At 48.8% G+C, this 21,908-nt stretch overlaps 1 protein-coding gene and 1 long non-coding RNA gene across 6 annotated transcripts in view; one reads left to right on the top strand and one right to left on the bottom strand.

The window, feature by feature from the left end:
- Nucleotides 1-21,908, top strand: part of MBP (myelin basic protein) — a 148,471-nt gene that overhangs the window by 86,247 nt on the left and 40,316 nt on the right. The window lies entirely within an intron of this gene.
- On the bottom strand, nucleotides 4,144-6,109 carry LOC144579084 (uncharacterized). The gene is made up of 3 exons (XR_013525956.1): nucleotides 6,011-6,109; nucleotides 5,754-5,879; nucleotides 4,144-5,536 (listed from the first exon to the last, which is right to left on the bottom strand). It is a non-coding gene; the product is annotated as an uncharacterized LOC144579084 (long non-coding RNA).

Raw genomic sequence — 21,908 nt, 5'->3', positions numbered from 1 at the left:
GCTTTAGTTTCTCTCCAAAAATTATCTTAAAATACTCAGTTTTGGCATCTGCTTTTGCAGCTGCGTTTCTCCAGTGAGTGTCTCGGTCCGCAGAAGATGGTGCTTTCCCAAACGTGTCTCCGTGAGTCAAAACCGAGCAAATCTGGGAATGTTTCTGTAGAACAGTACTGAGTTTTAGACATGTGACGTCAAGAGACGAACAAGAGTTCGGAATAGCATTACTCAATGAAAACTTGTCATTTTTGTCCTTGCCGTTGACATTCCACCAAGAACATCAGCAATGACAAACTACACTTTGCAAAAAATTAAAATAGAACTTGTTTCCACGGTTACAAAAGTGCCCTTTGTTTTGAGTTAAAATGATCATTACACCTGAATGCAGTGGCTCACGCCTATGATCCCAGCACTTCGGGAGGCTGAGGCAGGCAGATCACTTGAGGTCCAGAGTTCGAGACCAGCCTGGCCAACATGGCAAGACCCCATCTCTACTAAAAGTAAAAAAATTAGCCAGGCTTGGTGGTGGGGACTTGTGATCCCAGCTACTCAGGAAGCTGAGGCAGAAGAATCACTTGAATCTGGATGTGGAGGTTGCAGATAGCTGAGATTGCACCGCTGCACTGCAGCCTGGGCCACAGAGCGAGACTCCATCTCAAATACAAAATAATTTATTTAAAAGTGAAATGATCATTAGTTATCCATATCTAGTGATGAGTAAATAAAATCCCCATGTAACCAAAAATGATGATCTATAATGACAGGACTGTATAATGGCACTTACTCTTTTCCTAATAATAAATAAATCTGAGCATGACATATGCAAACAGGCAAAATGCTCCTCCCAAACCTGAGGCAGGTCGTCAGGTCCCATTTCAGCTACCCCAGATAGCTTTGGGCTCTCCACTGATAGGAATTTCAAAAGAAACAGAGTGTAAAGTGAGCCTTTGCTTTGTTAGGGTGTGAAAGACACCCAGCTATGAGCGTGTTCTCACAACGCAGATTCCATCCTCATCACGTCAAAGCTTTTTATTATTTCGAAATAAAACTTATTCTGCAAACACTTATCGAACAATTTTTATGCCCCAAAAATCAGTGTCAGGCAGGAGTATGGCCGTGAACAAAACAGATTAAAACCTGCCCTCATAGAGATTATTCGTAACCTGGGTCCAAATCCCAACCCTATTGCTTAATCCATGTGTATTAAATGTTTTTTATTTGCCCTCTTTGAGCCTCAGCTTTTCCATCTGTAAAATGGAGATTATAGAACTTCCAGAGATGGGCTAGGCACAGTGGCTCATGCCTGTAATCCCAGCACTTTGAGGGGCCAAGGAGTTCCAGACCAGCCTGACCAACATGGTGAAACCCCATCTCAACTAAAAATAAAAAAATTAGCCAGGCGTGGTGTCAGGCACCTGTAATCCTCAAGAGGCTGAGACAGGAGAATCGCTTGAACCCAGGAGGCAGAGGTTGCAATGAGCCGAGATTGCACCACTGCACTCCAGCCTGGGTGACAGAGAGAGAGGGAGAAAAGGAAAGAGAAGAGAAGAAAAGGAACCTGCCTTGCAGAGATTGGTGGGGAGGCATCAAGTCAGATGCCAGTAAAAGGCCTCACGCGGTGGTCTTCGAGTGATGACCATTCATTTTTGTCTTCTCCAGCTGGGCCTCTTCCTTCTACCCCACCTCCTTCATCACAAAAGAAACAGTTTCCTGTGAGGATGGCCCAGCTTTCCCTCTACCTCTACACAGTCCTCAGAACGCTGCCAGGGCTGGAAGCCCAAGGTTGTCTTTCAGCTAAAGGTGAGGAAATAGGAGCCGTACTATGACTGCCCGCAGCTGTGCTCCTGCTGGGTGCCGCGTGTGGGAGGAGGGCCCTTCCCAGCGGAGATTCCAAGGGGGCCAAAGGGAGACACTAAAGCTGACACTGAGCTCCTTCAAACGTTCACTTCTAAAATCGTAACGGGCCCGTTTTTACTGGCCGTGCTTAATCATCACATTTTTGAAAATTATTTGATTTCTAGCTTTGGGGTGAATTGCTTCTAGTAGTGCTGTGACACCATCGTATTGCTGCACAGAATCTTCTTCTGAAGATGAATAGATCTCATTCCTTGACTGAGCCATTTGTACGTTATTCACTGGCATGTGCTGGCACATAATCGGCTCATTTGCTAGCCGTTTGGAATTATTAAATATATCTCTGGTTCTCTCAGTTGCCTTAAAAATAGGATTGAGTACACCATCTTTATCTTCTGATGTATTTTCTGTTTTGTTGAAAAGTTATGTTGAAGGTAGAACAGTAAAATGAAAATTTTTAATTGCTTTTATGTTTCAACAAGCTCAGTGAGATAATTTACAAACTGCAAAGTTCAGCCATCTTCACGGTACATATTAACGGTTTTCAGTGAATTCACAGAATTGTGCAACCATCATAATCTAACCTTAGAACATGCTCACCATCCCAGCAAGGACACCTGGAGTCACTAAAAGGCCTTCTCCATTCCCTTCCCCCACACATCTTGCCCCAGCCCCAGCCACTGTGAGTCCACCCCAGCCCCAGCCACCGTGAATCCACTTTCTGCATCTGTGCATTCGCCCATCCTGGATTCTCCTATAAATTCATGGAGCGAGCTGTTTGTATAGCAGCTAATAGCTACTTAAGGTGGGGAAGAAAAGTGGGCCGGGGTTCTACAGCACAAATATCCCAGAAAACTGGGTATTCTGCTGATGCGGGAGTACGCTTCCATGCCTAAGAATGTTCCAGAACAGGCAGAATAGAGGCCTCGTCTAGCCAGCATCTCTGACACTCTCAGAATGCAAAGTTTCTGTAGGTTTTCATGTTACCAAGGAGTAAAACTACAATACTGAAACAGCTACATAATACCAACATTCATGTCTATAGTCAACAAAGTTTGATCCAGCAATCTGAATATCCAGATTATTAAATATGTTGACTATTCAGTGTCTAGTTTGTATAATAGTGCATGAGTGAAGCTGTCTGTCCTGGTGCCTTCCAGAATACAAATGTGAGATCTGTCAGCACGCTTGCCATGAAGCCGGGCCTCAGTCTCGTAGCTAGATTTCTAAAACTGTTCGTTACTGCCCAGTACACACCTCACAGCTGTGCTAGGAAACACTCCCACAGCACAAAGGCACCATTTGCTTTCCAGGATGTCAGTTGCGTGAGGTTTTGGTCTCCATTTTCCCGTACTGCCTACATGCTAGGATTTCAGCAATTTCACTGTTAATCGGTGCACTTTCTAACGAAAGATTAAATTCACAATAGCAATTTTTCAACTTTGGACATGGCTTTGCTACAGAAGATGGAAATTACAGAACGATGTGGAATTTTGTCACTGTCCATTGATTTCAGTGCTCTGAGAGCCCCTGGCTCACAAGCTAACGTCAGGGGTTTTCAGGCTTTGCAGTGGAAGTCGGTGCTGGCAGTGCAGGGGCCTCCATTAGGACATTGTCAGAGACACGTGCAATTGTCTCTGCTAGCAGCGGGCTCCAGAGACCCTGACCTGGCGCAGGCAGGTGCTCTGCAGCGGGTCGGTTGGTTTAACACTCAGTCGTGCATTAATGGGTGGGCGGTAACATTTACATGGCGATTAGAGACCTGTGTCCATTTGCTCTTGTCCGCAGCTACTCTGTTTACCACTTGTCACCAGTTTCCTCCAACCAACATAATGTCCCTTTTCTGATGGCAAAGAACAAGCAGATTAACCCGTAGACACATAGGCTGATTCAGAAGAGAAACCGTCCTCCTCAAAATACATGAAGATGGTATTCATCCGCTTACCACTGCATCTGTGTGTATCCCGTTATGTAGGGAATCTTGAACACTCACACACTCCTCACCACACTTACACACACACCACGCTCACACACACACGTCCTCTCAGACTCACATTCTCTCACACAGTCACACACACACACATCCTCTCAGACTCACATTCTCTCAGTCACACACACTCAGTCACACACAGTCACACTCTCACACAGTCATACACTCACACACACACACATGTCCTCTCTCAGACATTCTCACAGTCACAGTCACACAGACACACACAGTCACACAGACACACACACAGGATGCAACAGACAACTTTACAGCCATCCTAAGGATTGTTGTTAAGAGAACCGACATTTCCATTGCCTACAAGTAAATTTATTTGGAAAGAAAACAAAATACAATGTTTTTAAATGAACATTTTTCTCTTCTCCTCTTACAAGTTAAATTCAGTTTGCTTTTAAGCATTTCAAATCTGACTTTGTTTATTCACGTGGCAGGCGATTCTGGGGTCCCTCGTGTGTGGGGGACTCAGCACCACACAGGACGGAAGGGTGTGAGCAGAGAGCACCCACATCCCAGGTGCGCATAGGGAGCTGGGGTAGTGAGGTGAGCAGGCCATAGGGAGGCAGGGTGGGGAGGCAGCCCCCGGAGAGGCTGTCCAGGCACGAGAGGTCAGGAAGGCCTGGACAGGTAGAGCAGCCTGTGAGCAGAACTTCCTGCTGAGCAGGAGGACAGAGTTCCCAGGCCCCGGACACTGGAGCCTGATCTCTGGAGGCCGAGGAGAGGGCCAGGGGGCTGGCATCGCAGTAGCTGCAGCAGTCTGGGGAGGTCATGGCAGACCTGAAGCTTGAGAGCAGTTGAGGACGGGTTTGAACCCCATCTCAGGTGTGCAGTCTGTGAGCCACAGCACGGTGCTGGGCACTGCAGCATCCACAGGGGCATGGAAGAGGCTGCTGCCCTCGGGAGTTCACACGCAGGTGAAGGGGGGCACTTATGAGACATTGAAGTCACCGGAGAGTGCATTTGACCTCTGCAAACCAGCCCCGGGTGCAGTGCACAGGGCATCGGTGGGGGGGCCAGCAGGAGGAACTCACCGCCCAAAGGAGAGCAGGATTTGCACAGTCTCCAAAGAGGAGGCAAAGAGGCAGAGAGCCTCAGGATCAAAGATACAGAAATCGGGAGGCACAGGATGGCAGCCGGGGCAATGGCACGGGGCGGGAGTGCAGGTCAGGTGGAGTTGCTGGACCAGATCCGGCCTGGAAAGCCGAGCAGACTTGACATGCAACAGTCCTGCCCTGCATGTATGGGCATGTGCGTAGCATTTGTGAAAACAGCGACTTAAATCAACAGAGATGTGTCCACTCCCACGTGCCCTGCTTCCCTTTCTCACCAACTCTGGGTCCCCTGGGAAACCCATCACCCTGCAACACCAAAGCAGTAACTTAGTCCATTGCAGTGTGTAGGGCATGCATGCAGCTTCAAAGCTTTATCCCAGATGAAACCATTTTATAAATGAAAACATTTTATACACTGCACTTGGGTGTTTGTAGAGGTTCAGACCGAAAAGGACCTTGCAACCCACGTCCACGCTGCTGTGTCACGCTGGTCTCCGGCGATTGCAGCAGGAGCAGGGCAGGGTCACCAGCAGGCCTGCAGCACTTATTTACATCTTTTAGACGCCACGACAGCCAGCACCCCTCAGAAATAACCCAAGACTGACTCACAAGAGTCTATGCCAAGCTGCCCCTGTGATAAAAACAGAAAAAAGGTACAGTGAGATTTAAGGAGACAATTGTATTTCAATTTCGAAGAACCATTTATGAGTTTATTTTCATGGCGTGGAGATGTTGACTTTCTACTTATGATAATTTTTTAAATTACCAACATTCAAGATTCATGCAACAAAAGGTGAAAGGTTATTGTAAGTACCCATTGTGATTAGTTAGAATTTTCATAAATATACCTTTGAAAGTCTCTTCCTCCTCTGGATGCATAGATGGGAAATATTTCAGTTGCTTCCTTCTGATAGGCCTTATAAAACATAAATAATATCTGATTCTTTGATTGATAAATTTTCTCAAAATGTTTCCTGAAAGAAAAACAAGGCATTTAAATGGTAGTAGGCATTCTTTTCTAAAACAGTGTATATCTGGGAGTAGCTTGGGTGTATATCCAGCGAGGTTGCAGGGAGTTCTCCGAGGCCCGTTTTATAAATGATACCTTGGAACAGCCTTCTTCCCATTTGTCCAATTACTACATCACCTTCTCCCAATCTGGTAAATCGCGTTATTGCCTGAGGCTTTTTGAAAGTATTTTACTGAATAGTTTCTCCCTTGAAGAGCCTTTAAGTTATTTTTATCCTTAAAAAATAGTAGCTAACACGAGCTGGTACCGGGCGGGCCCTGCGCAGGCGCCTGCTGGGTGTAGCATGCCGTTTCTGAAAAGCAGACATTGTGTGAGGCTCCGGCCCCGCCACTGTGCGAGACATTTGACACCATTGTTCCTGCAGCTTCCAGGGACAGTAAGTGCTGCGTACAGCTTGGCCACTGTCCCCAAGAAAAGACCCAAAATAACTCTCTCCCTTACAAAATGCCCAGTGGTAAATGTATCCGTTATTTTTCCCATTGTAAGCTGTGGTCGTGTCTATCTTGCAAAACAGAATACACATGAACGGTGATGCTTTCTCACTCGAGTGTTCAGATAAGAAATAATCAAAGTATCCTCTGAATATTTACAAAACCACACAAATGTTTTTGGAAGTATGAAAGTTGAACCTGACATTATGTTTCAGCTAAGAGAAGGGGTTCCAATCAGAGTGAGGCACAGCATGGACCCACAGTGAGGTGCCCAGGGCCGAGAGTCAGGTCCGCTGGGGGGACTGAGCGGGAGGTTTCCACAGCATGGACCCACAGCAAGGTGTGCAGGGCCGAGAGTCAGGTCCACTGCGGGTACTGAGCGGGAGGTTTCCACAGCATGGACCCACAGTGAGGTGCCCAGGGCCGAGAGTCAGGTGCGCTGTGGAGACTGAGTGGGAGGTTTCCACAGCATGGACCCACAGTGAGGTGCCCAGGGCCAAGAGTCAGGTGCGCTGTGGAGACTGAGTGGGGGGTTTCCACAGCGTGGACCCACAGTGAGGTGTGCAGGGCCGAGAGTCAGGTGCGCTGTGGAGACTGAGTGGGAGCTTTCCTAGGTTCTGAAACACATGCCTTTGTCTGGAAGGATGAGAGAACATGCCACTTTCTGCACACCTCCCTTGTCCTTGCTTCTTAAATTTGGAACAGTTGTGGGAAAATGCAGGGAATGTGTGTATTCAGCAAGCAAAACTTCCAGAAAGATCCTAGAAAATGAGAGCTGTTTCCACCTCATCATGAATTCGTGTTTTCCTTTGTTTCTGTGTCGGAGAGCTCAGGTGAATTGTTGTGTACAGCGCTGTGATTGCCAGAAAGGTAGCCTCTTTTTACTGGTTACAAATCCCTGATGCAGGGTCTGTGGCACTAATCTCATGGGCGTTCTGTGGGTCTCTTATGGATCATTCTTTCTAAACAAACATGTGTTTGATCATCTAGCAAGCAAATTTTAGAATTGGAAGGGAAGAAAGAAGTAAGAATAACGGCAGAAGAGTCTAAAATTCAGTTCGAGACACTTGTGAGTGCCAAGGCAGGTGCATCCGCATTTATGTAACTGCGGCTTTATGATTGATATGTGATTTTGTACAAATAAAGTTCTCGGCCCTCAGAAATTTCCCTACCCTAAGAACAATGAAAACCAGGCCCACAAGCACTCACGCAATGCAGAGCAGTGATGCCGGCCGCACCAGCGTTCCCTGGCTCAGAGGTCCTGGCTGTCCAGGGTGTCACTGTCAGAGCTCTATTCGGGTGACGGGAGAGGTGCTGTTTCCCTTCTGCCCCCTTTTTCTCCAGCTTCTCCGTGATACGTGATCACAAACCCTGTTCTTCCCTCCTACCACTTAGTTCACAGCTCCTACCTGATTTCAGAATGTCTTTGTCAGAAACAGCTGTCCTCCAGCAGGACGCTGACACGTGAGGAAAGGCTGCTCATGCCACTCACTCACCTGAACCCTGTCCTCTGGCATATGGGGTCCTGTTCCCCCTCCCCTGCATACCTGCTGTGTTCTAGGGTGGCTTTTGGGTGTGAATTAAACGTGAATTTCCCCACAGGGCTGACTTCTTCCACCACTTACATTCATCCTCTGGTTTAAAATGATTCCTGTCCATCTCCTTCATGAAATGAAAACGGAATGCATTTTTAACTTGGCCTTACCCGTCTAGCCACAGAGCTTCAGCAGTGCACGGTGGTACCTCACCCTGGCTTCCTGCACCTAGAGGCTCACAGAAACCTGACTTCTGAGCTGACTTCTGTTCACTCTCAGTGCTTTGTCCTATCAGGGCAGCACCAGGGAATCATGCCTGCCTGTTCTCAGAGCTTTAAATGACCTTATCGATCACAGAAGGGCCAGACAGTAGCCTTTTAGGTTTTCAGGCCACGCACACAGTCTCCGTGGAGCCTCTGCCTGCGCACCTGCCATCGGTGCACAAAAGCAGCCAGAGACACTTTCATCAGCAAATGACTGTGACTGTGATTCAGCGAACCTTTATGGACCCCGAAAATCGAATGAACTGTGCCTTTCATGTGTCACAAAATACTGTTTTTCTTTTTTAACTGTTCGATAGATTAAAAAAATATCCTCACCTTCCCAGCTGTTCAAAAACAGATGGGCCAGATGGGGCCCTGAGGCATGGTCTGCATAATTGATGAGTCATTCTTGCATCAAGCAAGTGAGATGCATACATGTGTAATCTATGTCCATACATACATAAACGTACATCCACACACACACACACACACATGCATGTACGCACCCATATACTTGATGCCAAGCCCGGGGTTAGGTGCTGGGAATGTAGGAGAGAGGGGAACAGACACAGTCACAGGTCTGCAGGCTTAGGCTCGTGTCATTCCCAGGAGCCAGTTGAGGCATGACAGCAAAGAAACACCAAATATGGCAGTGAACAGGTGTGCCTTTCTACTCCCAGCATCTGTTGAGTCAGGCCCACTACTGCTAGGTCCCTCAGGTGTAAACTCTGGTTAGTAACGTGCACTCTCTGTGTAGCGGAGGACCAGATACGAAGGTGCAGCAGAGAGGTCTTTGCGACCTGGAACCCGGGACTGCCAGTTCACAGTGGCCAGCCTGCCTGACGTGTCTGAACTATTGCAGAACTTGCGCCCATCTTCTGTTATTTGCCCACATGTTTCTTTTCTTTTAAACTGAGCTGTTGTTCCTCACCCCTTTAATCTAAGACTTCTGGCACAAACTCTTAGTGTCTATGCAGATCGCACATGGATGTGATTAGTCTTTCAGTGTATTGATCGTTTGCAGATGCATTGAGAAGTCTTCTAACTTAGTAGTCGCTAGCTACTAAAATAATGGGCCCTGGAACTGACTGAAGCCATTATTTACGAGAACCCTTTGGAGGATTTGATTTGCTGTCTCGGTTGGATTTTTAATACCGATCACCTTATTCCATATTGTGACTCTGCATTTGCCTGGAAATAACCTGCAGAGGCAGAGGCAGAGGCGCTATTTATTTCACAACAATGTATTTCTGTGCAATTGGGGAACACGCCGCAGACCTCGAGAGGCTTGTCGCCTGCTTTCCACGTGTGCCCACATCTCCATCGCCAGCATTTGGTGCCGCCCTGCTGTCACCCAGCAGCAACGTACTCCAGGCGCCTCAGCTGCACAGAGCATCTTCATCGGAGAGACTGCGCGTGCTTCCTCCTCCTCCCATCCTGCAGGCCAGAGGACAGAGGAGAAGAGGAGAAGTCCAGTAAAATACTGAGGTTTTAATTACCTGCTCAGTCACAAAATCGACCGGCTTGGAAGCTGGAACTCTCCACTGTTGATTCATTTCCCCCGCCTTCCCTGCACGGTTCTCCAGAATCAGCCCCCAGATCCTGTTCAGTGACGCTCAAGAGGAGAGCTGCTGGCCATGCTGAGGATGCCCAAAAACAGCCCCTCCAGTCACCTCTCTGTGGCTCTGGCCAATCTCTGTCCCCAAACCTGGCCATACTCCCAATCTCACTGGGGGATCAAATCTGGCCACTTGCTCGGCCCAGTCCTCCAAAATGTGACCAGTGATGTCTCATCTCCTCTTCCTTTCTCTTTTCCTCCAATTTGACACAAGAACTGCCCGTTGTATTTGCTGTATGAGAAAAAGGAGCCTGGCCTAGCAAGTTCTCAGTCAGCAGAATGATTGTAGGGGGTGTTTCCTCACCCAAAGAAACTTTCAAGTCCATCAAGTTTGAAAGAATTCTTAAGCAGTAATGCTTGCAGGAGGGTCTTTCATGGCAATGCGCTTATTCTGAAAGGTTCTCCCTCAATATCATGGCCATTTGCTTTCTGTAGAGTGTTTTTTCTCGGAGACATGTTATTATAGACGTAGGTCCCGCGTATTTAATTTGTGTGAAAGTAAGTCAGCCTCATGGTCCTCCCTCTCCACCTGCAGTGTGAGTGTGACGTCAGCGTCGTCTGCGGGGCTGCCTTGTTGCTGTCAAGACAGTGAACAGACAGCTCTGCGTGGACCGTGCACTTCTCATCTAAGTGCTGGGAGAGCACTGGCCTTCATCGGCCAAAGGCCGACTTTTAATGGGGGTGTGAACGGATGGTTCATATCACTGACCGCAGCACATTTTGAACTGAGAAACAGAAAAACAGATGGATTCGTGAAATTTAACAGTCGTCTTTACTCAGAAATATTTAGTGGACATCGACTACATGTATAACATTCCAGTAGTCGAGAAAAACTATTCCAAAGAGCGGACAGTGGTATCTGTGGCAAACAGACACTTAGAATGCAGTGTATACGTCCCAGGACACCTGCGGGTCCCATTCTCTGTGAAAACCGTAGGTTGATAGCCAGCGTAGAATGAGTGTGAGTGGAGAATGTGGAAGCAGCTGCTGTCTGGAGAAGCAAAGGAGACCTGGGAGGTTTTAGCAGCATCTCGCAGCCTGTGCCCACAGAGTCTGTTCTCAGAGGGCGGCCAGGCGCCTGGGGAGCTGTGCTTCCATGGAAGGCAAGCTTGGTGGATGCTGCGTCCTCCGGCTCCACACAGTGAAGCCCCCGATGAGGCTTGAGATGCAGAAGCGCTTCCCTAGCGATTTCACCACGGCGCCGTACTTTCTCAAAGACCAGATTTTGACATGTGCAGCACACCCGGGCTTCAGGAAACAGTGTGAGGAAAGCTAATAGAGACACCTGAGATAATGGTGCAAAGAGGACCTCGTCCACCCAGGCTGAGGTACCAGGAGTCCACTAAGGGGAGGCAGGGGCTGGGCCAGGTGGACGAGCCAGTGGTCACAAAGCTAGAGAGTCTCACAAGGAGTGAGCAAGGAGGTCATAAAATGCGCCACCGGCTTTGATTGACTTTCGCCTTCTAATCCAGCAGCAAAGTGAGGGCAGGGGCTGTTGGGCCCACCTGTGTGCCTATAGCCCTGGTCCCCATAGGCAGGGGGAGGCTGTGGGAGGCGTGCATCTGTTTTTCTATTGCCGTGTAACAAATCACCACGTATTTTACAGCTTGAAACAGGTTTATGAGCTCGAAATTTTGTAGATCAAAAGTCAGGGCAGGCTCAGCTGGGGTCTGCACTCTGGGTTTCCAGGCCTAGTATTAAGGAGTCAGCGGCCAGGCTCTTCTGAGAGGCTCTGGGAGGGAACCCACTCCCCAGCTCATTCAGTTTGCCAGCAGAATTCAGATCTGCGGGAACCATCATCCCCATCCTTGCTAGTGGTGACAAGACTCACCGTCAGCTCCCAGGGCCTGCTCACCAGTCACGCACATTGTCCCCTCTGTCTTCAAGCCAGCCCTGGCACTTCAGATCCTTCTCAGCCTGGAGTCTCTCTGACCTCCACTTCTGCCACCAGTGGAGAAAACTCTGCCTGTAAAAGACTCCTGTGATTAGGTCTGAGGACCCCAGATAGTCTCCTTTTTTTGCCCCATTAGGTAACAATCATGAGAAATATTTCATCATAGGCTCCACTATGCTCTGGATGAGGGGTGCAGTGGGGAGCAGGACTCTGTTAGAGTGAGGATTAGTGGGAACTATCCTTAGAACCATGCCTAACTCAAGGCACTATGTGAGTATCAGATGGGTGCGTGGATGGAAGGATAAATGGATATGTGGGTGGGTGGATGGGGGGATTGATGGATGGACAGGTGCTGATAAATGGATGGGCAGACAGACAGATAAATTGATACATGGGTAGATGGGTAGATGAATAGATGAGTGGACTAGTGGGTGGGTGGATGGATAGATGAATGATGGATGAGTAGGTGGATGGATTTGGTGGATTGATGGATGGGCGGATAGATGGATGGACAGATGCTGGGTGAATGGATGGGTGGATAGGTGGATACATTGATATATGGATGGATGAGTAGATACATGGGTAGATGGGTGAACAGATGAGTGGACTGCTGGATAGGCAGATGAATGGATGGGTGGATGAATGGATGGATGGATGGATGAGTAGATAGATGGATGGATAGATAGGTGGATGGATGGGTGGATGGATAGATGGATGAGTGGATGGATAGGTGGATGGATGGATGGATGAGGGATGGATGGATGGGTGATGAGTGGATGGATGAATGGATGATGGATGAGTAGATGGATGGATGATGGATGGGTGAATGGATGGATGATGGATGGATGATGGATGAATGATGGATGATGGGTAGATGGATGGATGATGGATGGGTGGATGGATGGATGGATGGGTGATGAGTGGATGGATGAATGGATGATGGATGAATGGATGATGGATGAGTAGATGGATGGATGATGGATGGGTGAATGGATGGATGATGGATGGATGGATGATGGATGAATGATGGATGATGGGTAGATGGATGGATGATGGATGGATGAGTGATGGATGGGTGGATGGATGAATGGATGATGGATGGATGGGTAGATGGATGGATGATGGATGGGTGGATGGATGGATGATGGATAGATGAGTGGATAGATGGATAGGTGGATGGATAGATGAGTGGATGGATAGATGAGTGGATGGATGGATGGATGGATGGGTAGGTGAATGGATGGATGGATGGATGAGTGATGGATGGGTGGATGGATGAATGGATGATAGATGGGTGGATAGATGGATGATGGATGGATGGATGATGGATAGATGATAGATGGATGATGGATGGATGGATGGATGATGGATAGATATGTGGGTGGGTAAATGATGGATGGGAAGTGGGTAGAAGGATGAATATCATTTAGGGCCTTACTCCTTTGCCCAAGGCATTTCCAGACTAGTTATAGAAACATTGTGATAGCAACAGTAAAAGCCCTAATTGTGCACCAGGACCCAGCACATTTTATGACATGCAGTGGAAGCACTCACTGGAGCAGTGCACGATGGACCTACAACTGTTACATTCGTTTTGCAAATGAGGCAACAGGCCTTAAAGAGATTCAACTATGTGCACAAGGTCACATAGTAGGTGATGGAACCAAGAATCAAAGTAAGCCATGTTTGGCCGGGTGCAGTGGCTGACACCTGTATCCCAGCACTTTGGGAGGCTAAAGCAGGCAGATCACTTGAGTCCAGGAGTTCAAAACCAACCTGGTCAACGTGGCAAAACCCCATCTCTACTAAAAGTGCAAAAATTATCTGGACATGGTGGAGGGCACCTGTAATCCTAGCTATTCAGGAGGCTGAGGCAGGAGAATCACTTGAACCTGGGTGGGAGGCAGAGGCTACAGTGAGCCGAGGTCACACCTCTGCCCTCCAGCCTGAGTTACAGAGCGAGACTCAGTCTCAAAAAATAAAAGTAAAAAACAAAGTCAGCCATGTTTGTCTCCAGACCTTTCCTAAAAGTCCAAATCCAACTCAGTTCAACTAGTATGTTTTGAGCTCCCACTACGTCAAATTGGCCAAGAGCTGGGAATAATTTTTTAAGTTGTTTACTCCCCAGTGAGAAGCAATTCCTAGTGCTCCGTGTGATGCCACTTTCTGAAAGGAAATCTTTTGTGCTCAGCGTTGGCACAAGTCACCATGAGATTCGCCAGAGGCTCCACGTGGAACCAAACTTACATGAATATTGAGTTGTTTTTTTTTTTTAAGAATCTGGTATCTCTACACCAGCTGTGTTAGGGAAGCTGGGCCTATGGACTGTTGCCGCGTTGAAGAAGGAAGAACCTTGAGCTGAGTGCTTGCAGCCTCACAGGGGTGACCGGCCAGCTCACGGTCCTGCCTAGACAACCCCATCTGCATCCTCCCGAGGCTTCCCGAGCACATGCTGCCTCTCCTGTGGCTCCTTCCCTGCCGTGGGAGGCTCCAGGGGTGAGCTATGTGGAGCAAATAGACACTATATGTTCTGGGCACACAAAGGAGGCATTGGTGTGAGATGGGTGGGATGATGAGCCTGTTCGTGGGAAGTTTTCAAGAAATCTCTGCGGGTAGCCTGGCGGGCAGCCACATGCCTCTCATAGATGCAGAATTTCTGCCATAGCAAATCCACGGGCACACCATGGGCCTTTTTGTTTCCTTTGCCCTCCCTGGTGACCCTGAGCACAGTATGCCATGACACAAGTATTCCACAAACAAGGAGGGTCCTCTTCGGCCCTGGCCCACACTCCCAAATTCCACAGTTCTCTGCAGGGCTCAGCCTCCTTGAGCGGGGCCAGGCGAGTGGAGGCCCTGGGTACCCCTGGCGCCTTCTCCAGTGGGACAAGGGGCCAAAGCTCCAAGCTCAGTCCTGCACCTTCAGCCCCAAGCTCTCCTCACTTCCACCCCCAGGAAACACACATGTTGCTGTTGCCATAGCTTGCAGTTTCTGATTCTTCATGGGCAGGGAGAAGACCGCCTATCTCTGGACAGGAGCTGGTGCTCAGAGCTCAGCAAAAGCCCTGGTTCCCACCGGGCAGAGCCCACACTCCTGTGTCCCCATCCATGAGAAAGGCCACCTGCAGCCCACTCTGCAGCCAGTACACAGCCTGTCCAAGGTGGCCGAATGGAGAGGCACTGACCAGGCACCCATCAGAGCCGGCAGAGCTGCGCGGTCAGTGCCACCCATGTGGCAAGAGGCTGATGGTCTACAAACAGACCCTGGTACATTTTTTCTTCTGTAGCTTAGCATGTAAAATGCAACAAGATGTTCTTCTGTCAGACAAGAGATGTCAGCACACCCAGCGTTAAGGACATCAAGGAGCTCATCTACAGAACAGTACTCTGGAAAGTGTGTTCAGATAGTGAATTACCTGCTTCAAAACATCTACAAAAATGAGAATCTGACCAGCTTCAGGTCTAAACAAATGGATTACTCCCTGCCTCCTTTTTCTTAGCTTTCTTTACATGTTCCTGAAGTCTGCGTTTGTGGGGGAATTGGAGGGGTCTGCAGGCACCGGAGAGGCTCTGAGCGGCGGCTGGCAGGGCAGGTGCTGATACACAGGGAGCGCTCCAGAGTGGGCGGGAGGGCGAGTGTGCTCACAGCCGCAGAGGTCTGCCGGGCATCTGCCAAACTGCTTTAGGTAAAAAGCCAATTGTAACAGCTCCAAACATCTTCCCACCATTAGAAGCAAATTGAGAATTAAAATTTAGAAAGGCCACTTGAAGAAATTTGTATCATCTTATTTCAGTTTTGTGTTGAGCTTTTATATGGTCTTTCCTGGAGTATAGGAAACAGCACCATCTTCTTTTGATTTTCTGAAAATAGGATCTTTTTTGCAATGGCTGAAGAATTGGGTAACTTTTCTTTATTTCTCTAAAACAGTGTTTGTATAGCTTTAGAGTTTCTTGACTATAAAGAATGGTGTTGTGACTTCAGAATCGCCTCTTCCGCTGATACCAGGTGGCCCCTCTGAAGGGCTTGAACTTGAACTTGGGTGTGCAGACTCTTACTTTGCTGGATGACTGGTCCCCATAAGAGAAGGTCTGAAATAGGGTCAGTTACAAGACAGTGGCCCCGGTAGCCTCAGTCATCTTGAAGTTACCATCTGATAAAAGGGCCTGGGAGAAATGTATGTGTTAAAAAGCATGACTTTAAAAACACCAAATAATTAAAATGTTTCCATTTTGTGAATTCTACAATAATAGTTTCCTTAACCTATTCCATGCTGCTGTTTCCAGTTAGCAGTAAGGATTAATTTAAACAATTGTGGAAGATAACACATTTTGGCACATTTGAATATACAGATTTATTTTTGGAAAATACTCCCTGAAGCGACTGTGGGCTAGAAAACCAGTTTGCAAATCACTGTAAGAGAAAATAGTTCCATGTACCGGAACCACAGGGCCAGCCTGCTCCAGTGAATCATTCACGGCAGAAGTAACCAAAGCACCCTGTCCCTTCCTGTCCCTGTGTGGTGGCCTCACCAGCCCTCCAACGAGGCTGCCCTGTTCAGAGCTCTTTCCACACAGAGTCCCTGTGTGAACGGTACCATGGGCTCTTGAGTCCCTCCAGTACTTTCTCCCTCAGAGACTGTGACCTTATAGCTGGATTGCCAAGAATGGAAAAATAAAGAAAGAAGCAGTCATGTTTGCAGGGGCCATTCCTGGCTCCAAACCATTCCCCGAGCCTATGCGGACCCTCATTTCCAGTTCCTTGTATTTTAACGTTACAGACCCCAGAATTTCCTTAGGCAACCGTGTGGACTCTAGTCCCTAAAAAGATCATCTGGAAGTGCATTTTGGTGGCTTGTGGGGGTGGGGGTGGCTCCTATGAGACCCCTAAGATTGTGTCTGGGATCCCTGTGTGAGTCAGACCAACAAGGAGGACATCTATGGATGGTAAGCAGGGAGCCGGGATTTTGAGCCAGGAAAATTCCTAGTTCCTGGGCACTTCCTGATGGTAGAGGATAACCTGTTAGATCAGGTGACTGTGTGTGTGTGTAGGCGCGCATATGTGTGTGTGTGCGTGTGAGCGCGCGCGTGTGCGTGTGTGTGCGTATGTGTGCTTGCGTGTGTATAGCTGCATGTGTGTGTGTGTGGTCATTTTATCGGAAATTTAAACACTCAAAACTAACGAAAATTGTACTCTGGGCTTTAACCCTAACTAGATATGATACCAAAAATACTACTACTTTCAAAGCCAAGGTAAAAATGTGGACGACCAGTGAGTCTATTATTATACCAATCTCTCAAAATAAATCAATCAGGCTGGGCACAGTGGCTCATGCCTGTAATCTCAGCACTTTGGGAGGCCAAAGCAGAAGGATTTCTTGAAACCTGGAGTTTGAGACAAGTCTGGGAAACATAGCAAGACCCCATCTCTGCAAAAAGTATTAAAGATTAGCTGGGGCAATGATTCATGCCTATAGGCCCAGCTATTCGGGAGGATAAGGCAGGAGGATAGCTTCAGGCCGGAAGTTTGAGACAAGCCTGAGCAACAGAGCAAAACCTCATCTCTACAAAAAAATATTAACAGTTAGCAGGGATGGTTGTATGTACCCTGCTCAGGATGCCAAGGTGGGAGGGTCACTTCAGCCCAGGGCCAGGAGGTCACAGCAGAGCAGAGGCTGTGACATCCAGCCCAGGAGGTTGAGGCTGCAGTGAGCTGTTATCAAGCCACTGCACTCCAGCCTGGGCAACAGAGCAAGACCCTGTCTCTAATAAATACATAAAGGCTTTTTGTCAAAATATCTGCTGGATGGCCTGTTGAAAATACACAGGAAAGTGGGTACCAACGTGGGGAAGTGTTTAGGGGTCTGTGGCAAAATGCGAGTTGTGAGCTCTTTGGGTGTGCAAGGGGCCTGTAGGTTCTGGAATGTGTGCAGAGGGTGGGGAGCTGGATCTGATGTCATATCTGTTGGAGACCTCGGGCTCCCTGACACTTTCCCTGGCCCGGCCCCTGCCCAAGGGGACACCAGCTGGGCTGGATGTCACAGCCTCTGTTCGGTGGGCCTCAGCAGGTGTGTGCTGGCAGGTGTGTGTGGGCAGATACAGGGTTTGTGCAGCAGATAGAAAAGCAGCCCTACAATGTCACTTTTATGAAGCTAAGTGTATTCCATAACCTTTCATCCTGAGGAGAGGCTCTTCCCATTCTGTTGATTCCAAAATTCTTTCTTTTGTGAAATTACATTCCCAGTACATGGTCGTCATTTGCTTTTTTTTTTTTTTTTTTTTTTTAAATGTCTTAGCTGGCAAAATAAAAACTTGAAGTTTTGAGGTGGTGATACAGAGTCCCACCATTTTCATCTCTAACTTTTCCTGTTTTACTGGCTCATGAAGTCTGGGAGTCTCCATTTAGATGGGAACGACACAAATGCATAAAGTCAGCCCACAGTGGCAACTCAGCAGGGAAAGCCTCTACTGCCTGTCTTAGAGTTACTGTTGGGAAAACCTCAAGGTACCTGAGGATGGTGGCCATGAATATGACCTTTCCTTAAACTTCCCTAGTGAGGTTGTATTTGGATGATCCCTTGGGTCTAATGTTTCGAGATCTCTAATGACAGGGACAGCATTACATTGACTGTAGTGAAAGGGACAGTATCGTCTCATCACAGAAGTCCACTGTATTATAGTTCATTTGGGGAGTGGGATTGCCTCCATGGAGAAGGTGATGTCTGCGTTGTGTTTTATTCTGGTTTGGTGAGCACTAGGGCATGCTCTGGAATACTAACTAAATCATTCCTGCTGGCCTGAAAACCTCTGGCTTTAAAACAGAGTTGCAAACCCAGCAGGTATCACCAGCAAGCCTCATCCAGTAGCCTCGAACGCCCGCGCTCAGCCTCCCATTACAGCTGAGAGCCACCCTGCGGGGTCACACCAGGGAGAAAAGCGCCCAGTTCAGGCACAGACAGCGGCCTGCAGGCACCGTCCCCGAAACGAGGCGGCAGAGCCCCCGACCAGAAGCATTGGAAGCACAAGGATTCATGTAGGGTGGTCAAGGCCCACCTCGGCACAGGAAGCAGCAGCAGGCTCAGCCTCATCCCAGGCTTGCAGTTAAGCAGATTCCGTGGCACATGCTGGAGCTCCGCTGAGCGGGACATGTAGCTGCACTCACGGAGGCAGCTGGATTGGGATGAGGGCGGTTTTTTGGAGAATGAGGAACTCAATGCCCACTGCTCCTCTGCCTGTGCCCGGAAGGCAGCAGCCGCACGTTCTGGTTGATTCAGGCTGTGGGATGTGCCTGGGAACCTGGATGCCTGTCTCTCACAGGGGCTGGTTTTGATGGAAGTTACTTGTGGGATGTGATTTCCTTGGATGCAGGGGAGTAGAGTTGAGAAATATGCTCTCGGTTAAAAAAAATAGCATTTCAGTAGAGGACAGTGTCTACTCTATCATCACAATTCTACTGGAGACCATCACGTATGGACATTTGATTCCTGCCGTGTTCTGCTTCGAGCAAGATGACAGTGAGACAATTTCCTAAACAAGCCTGGAGCTGTTGACAGGGAGCTTCCATACTGTTTGCAGGGTAGCACGTGCACAGACCATCAGGTGTGGACTGTACGTCCTGGAGTCCAGGACTCAGCTTTTGCTCATGTTTAGCAGTCATTAACGTATTGATGTCCAGGTAGCCGTGGGCGCACCCGGACCACTGAGTGCACTCGAGGTCCTGTGGCCGCAGGCTCAGGACGGGTCAGGAAACCTCTGGGGCTCTCCCAGGCAGCCCTCCGTGGAGCAGCTGCCAGCCACAGGCGCGTCAGCTGCCAGTTATCTGCAGTTCGATTTTACTCTGGGAGGAAAAGCCTCGCTCCAGTGGAAGCCAGTCTGGGCTGGAGCAGGGCTGGTGATGGACAGCCGAAGGTGGGATCGCCGGGGTTTCTGGAACATTCAAAGGGCATTTAGGCAGGAGTGAAAGGCCATGCCTCCATCAATCCCAGCTTAGCTTTGCTAAGTCTCAGTTTCTTGTATTAATAAAAGGGCCACTAAAGCCGCCCACCTCGGAGAGTGACGGGAATGCACACCCCGTCCCCAAATGCCCGCAGTCTGCTCAGGAACGCCCTCTCTGCCACTGTCCTCGGTGGAAGGCAGTGTTTTCAGGAGGGTGACACCCAGATCGCAGCGTGCCGTGCAGACAGGACCCTAGGGATGGTTAAGGTAAGAATAGCCCCGAGTGCTCCCATCTCATAAACAGAAACAGGCCCAGTGGGCTCAGTGCCTTTCTGCAGCACGTTGGCAGGTCAGTGGACGGACTAGGGTTGGCCTCTGAGGTCCTTCTGGGCTCAACCCACCCTGGCAACTTCAGGCCACAGGCTGCCAGGATGGCCAATTCTCCGTCACCCACGTGCATTGGTTTGCCCCAAGGAAACTGCAGAGCAGGTGGGCCTGGCCTTGTGGACGTCAGTCCCACTCAGCCATGTGTTTAATCTGAGCAACCATCCAAAGCAGAGACCAGCGTTTGGAGTTTAGGAAAGGACAGAGCTGGAAAGTTTAATTCGTTATTCCAGCACTTCAGAGCCACGCCAAATGGGGATCTTTACCAGATTATATGAAAACTCTGCAGAACCAGAAAAAGTGAAATTTACTACTGAAATTCATTTCTACACAGAATTCTTTAGACCAGAGGTGTCCAATCTTTTGGCTTCCCTGGGCTGCATTGGAAGAATCGTCTTGGGCCACACATAAAATACACTAATAATAGCTGATGAGCTAAAAAAAAAAAAAAAAACCAACAAATCACAAAGTAACTCCACGTTTCGAGGAAGTTTATGCATTTGTGTTGGGCTGCACTCAGAGGCCTCCCACCGCACGTGGCCTGTGGCCCGCAGGTTGGGCAAGCTTTGACCAGGGATATCGAAGCCGACAGGGTTTGAGAGAAATTCTCACTTAAAAATCAGTATGTAAAAAAACAGCTTAACAGCTTTGATGCTAAGTTTTTCCAAAAAAGAGTGGGGGTTTGATGTCTTTTGGAGTATAGTCCATTAAATATCAGCATCTTCCGTTAGCAAACATTAAGTGCTTGCTGGCCATCTCTGAAGGCCCCAGCACCAGCCCAGATGCATTAGAGAATAAACAGCTGGTACCCAGCCCTCGGAGAGGAGGTCGCTCGATTGGAGAGAACAAAGCAAACGTGAGGTGATCTGAAGGAAACCAAGGGGTGGCTGTGTGTGCTGGAGGGCAAGGTGCCCGTGGAGAAGGGTGTCCGGCCTCCCAGGGCCAGCCTTCCCGGGTGGGGACCTGGAGGCAGAGGAGGCACCTGGGCTTTGCTGAGAATACAGAGGTCAAGGGCGTGCAGGAGAGCGAGGGAACCACGGGCACAGAGAGGAGTGTGTCCTTGGCATGCACAGAATGAGGAGTCTTGAGTTAGGGGCCTTGTGTTCGGTGGGTGTACAGGCAGCGGAACCCATGAAGACAGCCTGGGGAAGAGGGGATTAGCCGTGATGACGTGGCGACGGCCCCAGCAGAAAGCCGCAACAAGTAAGGGAAGTGGGGGCTGTGGTCACCTAAGACATACTCCAAAGGAAGGAGTGGCAGGACTTGGTGACGCCTGTCTGCTGTGGATGAGCCGATGGCAGCAGCAGACCCGCTGTAAAAATGAGGCCAGTCGGCCTTTCATGATGCCACCTCCCCAGAAGATGAGCGTCCGCAGGTCGTGACACCTGAGTTTCTTCAAATAGTAAATGCTACCAGGCACGGTGGCTCATGCCTGTAATCCCAGCACTTTGGGAGGCCGAGGCAGGTGGATCACGCTATCCCTCAAATATCACAGCTGTGTCCCGCTGGGCATTTCTGTGCTGCAGAAGCCACTCAGAAATACATGCTGCCTATGCTGTGGTGCACAGATGGTCAGTGGTTTCAGTGCCACCACGCCCTGAAAGCCAGCCTCGTTCCAGCAGTAAGATTAAGGTGTGGTGTGTCCTTTAAGGAAGTTTTCCTGCAATTGCAGAAATTGATTGAAACTACAGAAAGTATTGTGAGTATGTATTTTGAGAAATTCGGATCCACATGTTTCACTAATTGTGTAATAAATGCTCTGCTCTATAAATATCCAAATTTAAAAGTCTGCATTGAGATCTCGTTCAACTGAAGGCCACGTCAACCATCTAAACCCTGCTCGCCCCTACCAAAACGCTGCACAGCCACAGATGAGACTTCTTCGCATGCTTCTTATGTGTTGGGAGAAGCTACTTTGG

The sequence above is a fragment of the Callithrix jacchus genome, chromosome 13 (assembly GCF_049354715.1).
Source record: "Callithrix jacchus isolate 240 chromosome 13, calJac240_pri, whole genome shotgun sequence".
NCBI classification, from domain to species: Eukaryota; Metazoa; Chordata; class Mammalia; order Primates; family Cebidae; genus Callithrix; species Callithrix jacchus.
This window is presented reverse-complemented; position numbering and strand designations above follow the sequence as displayed.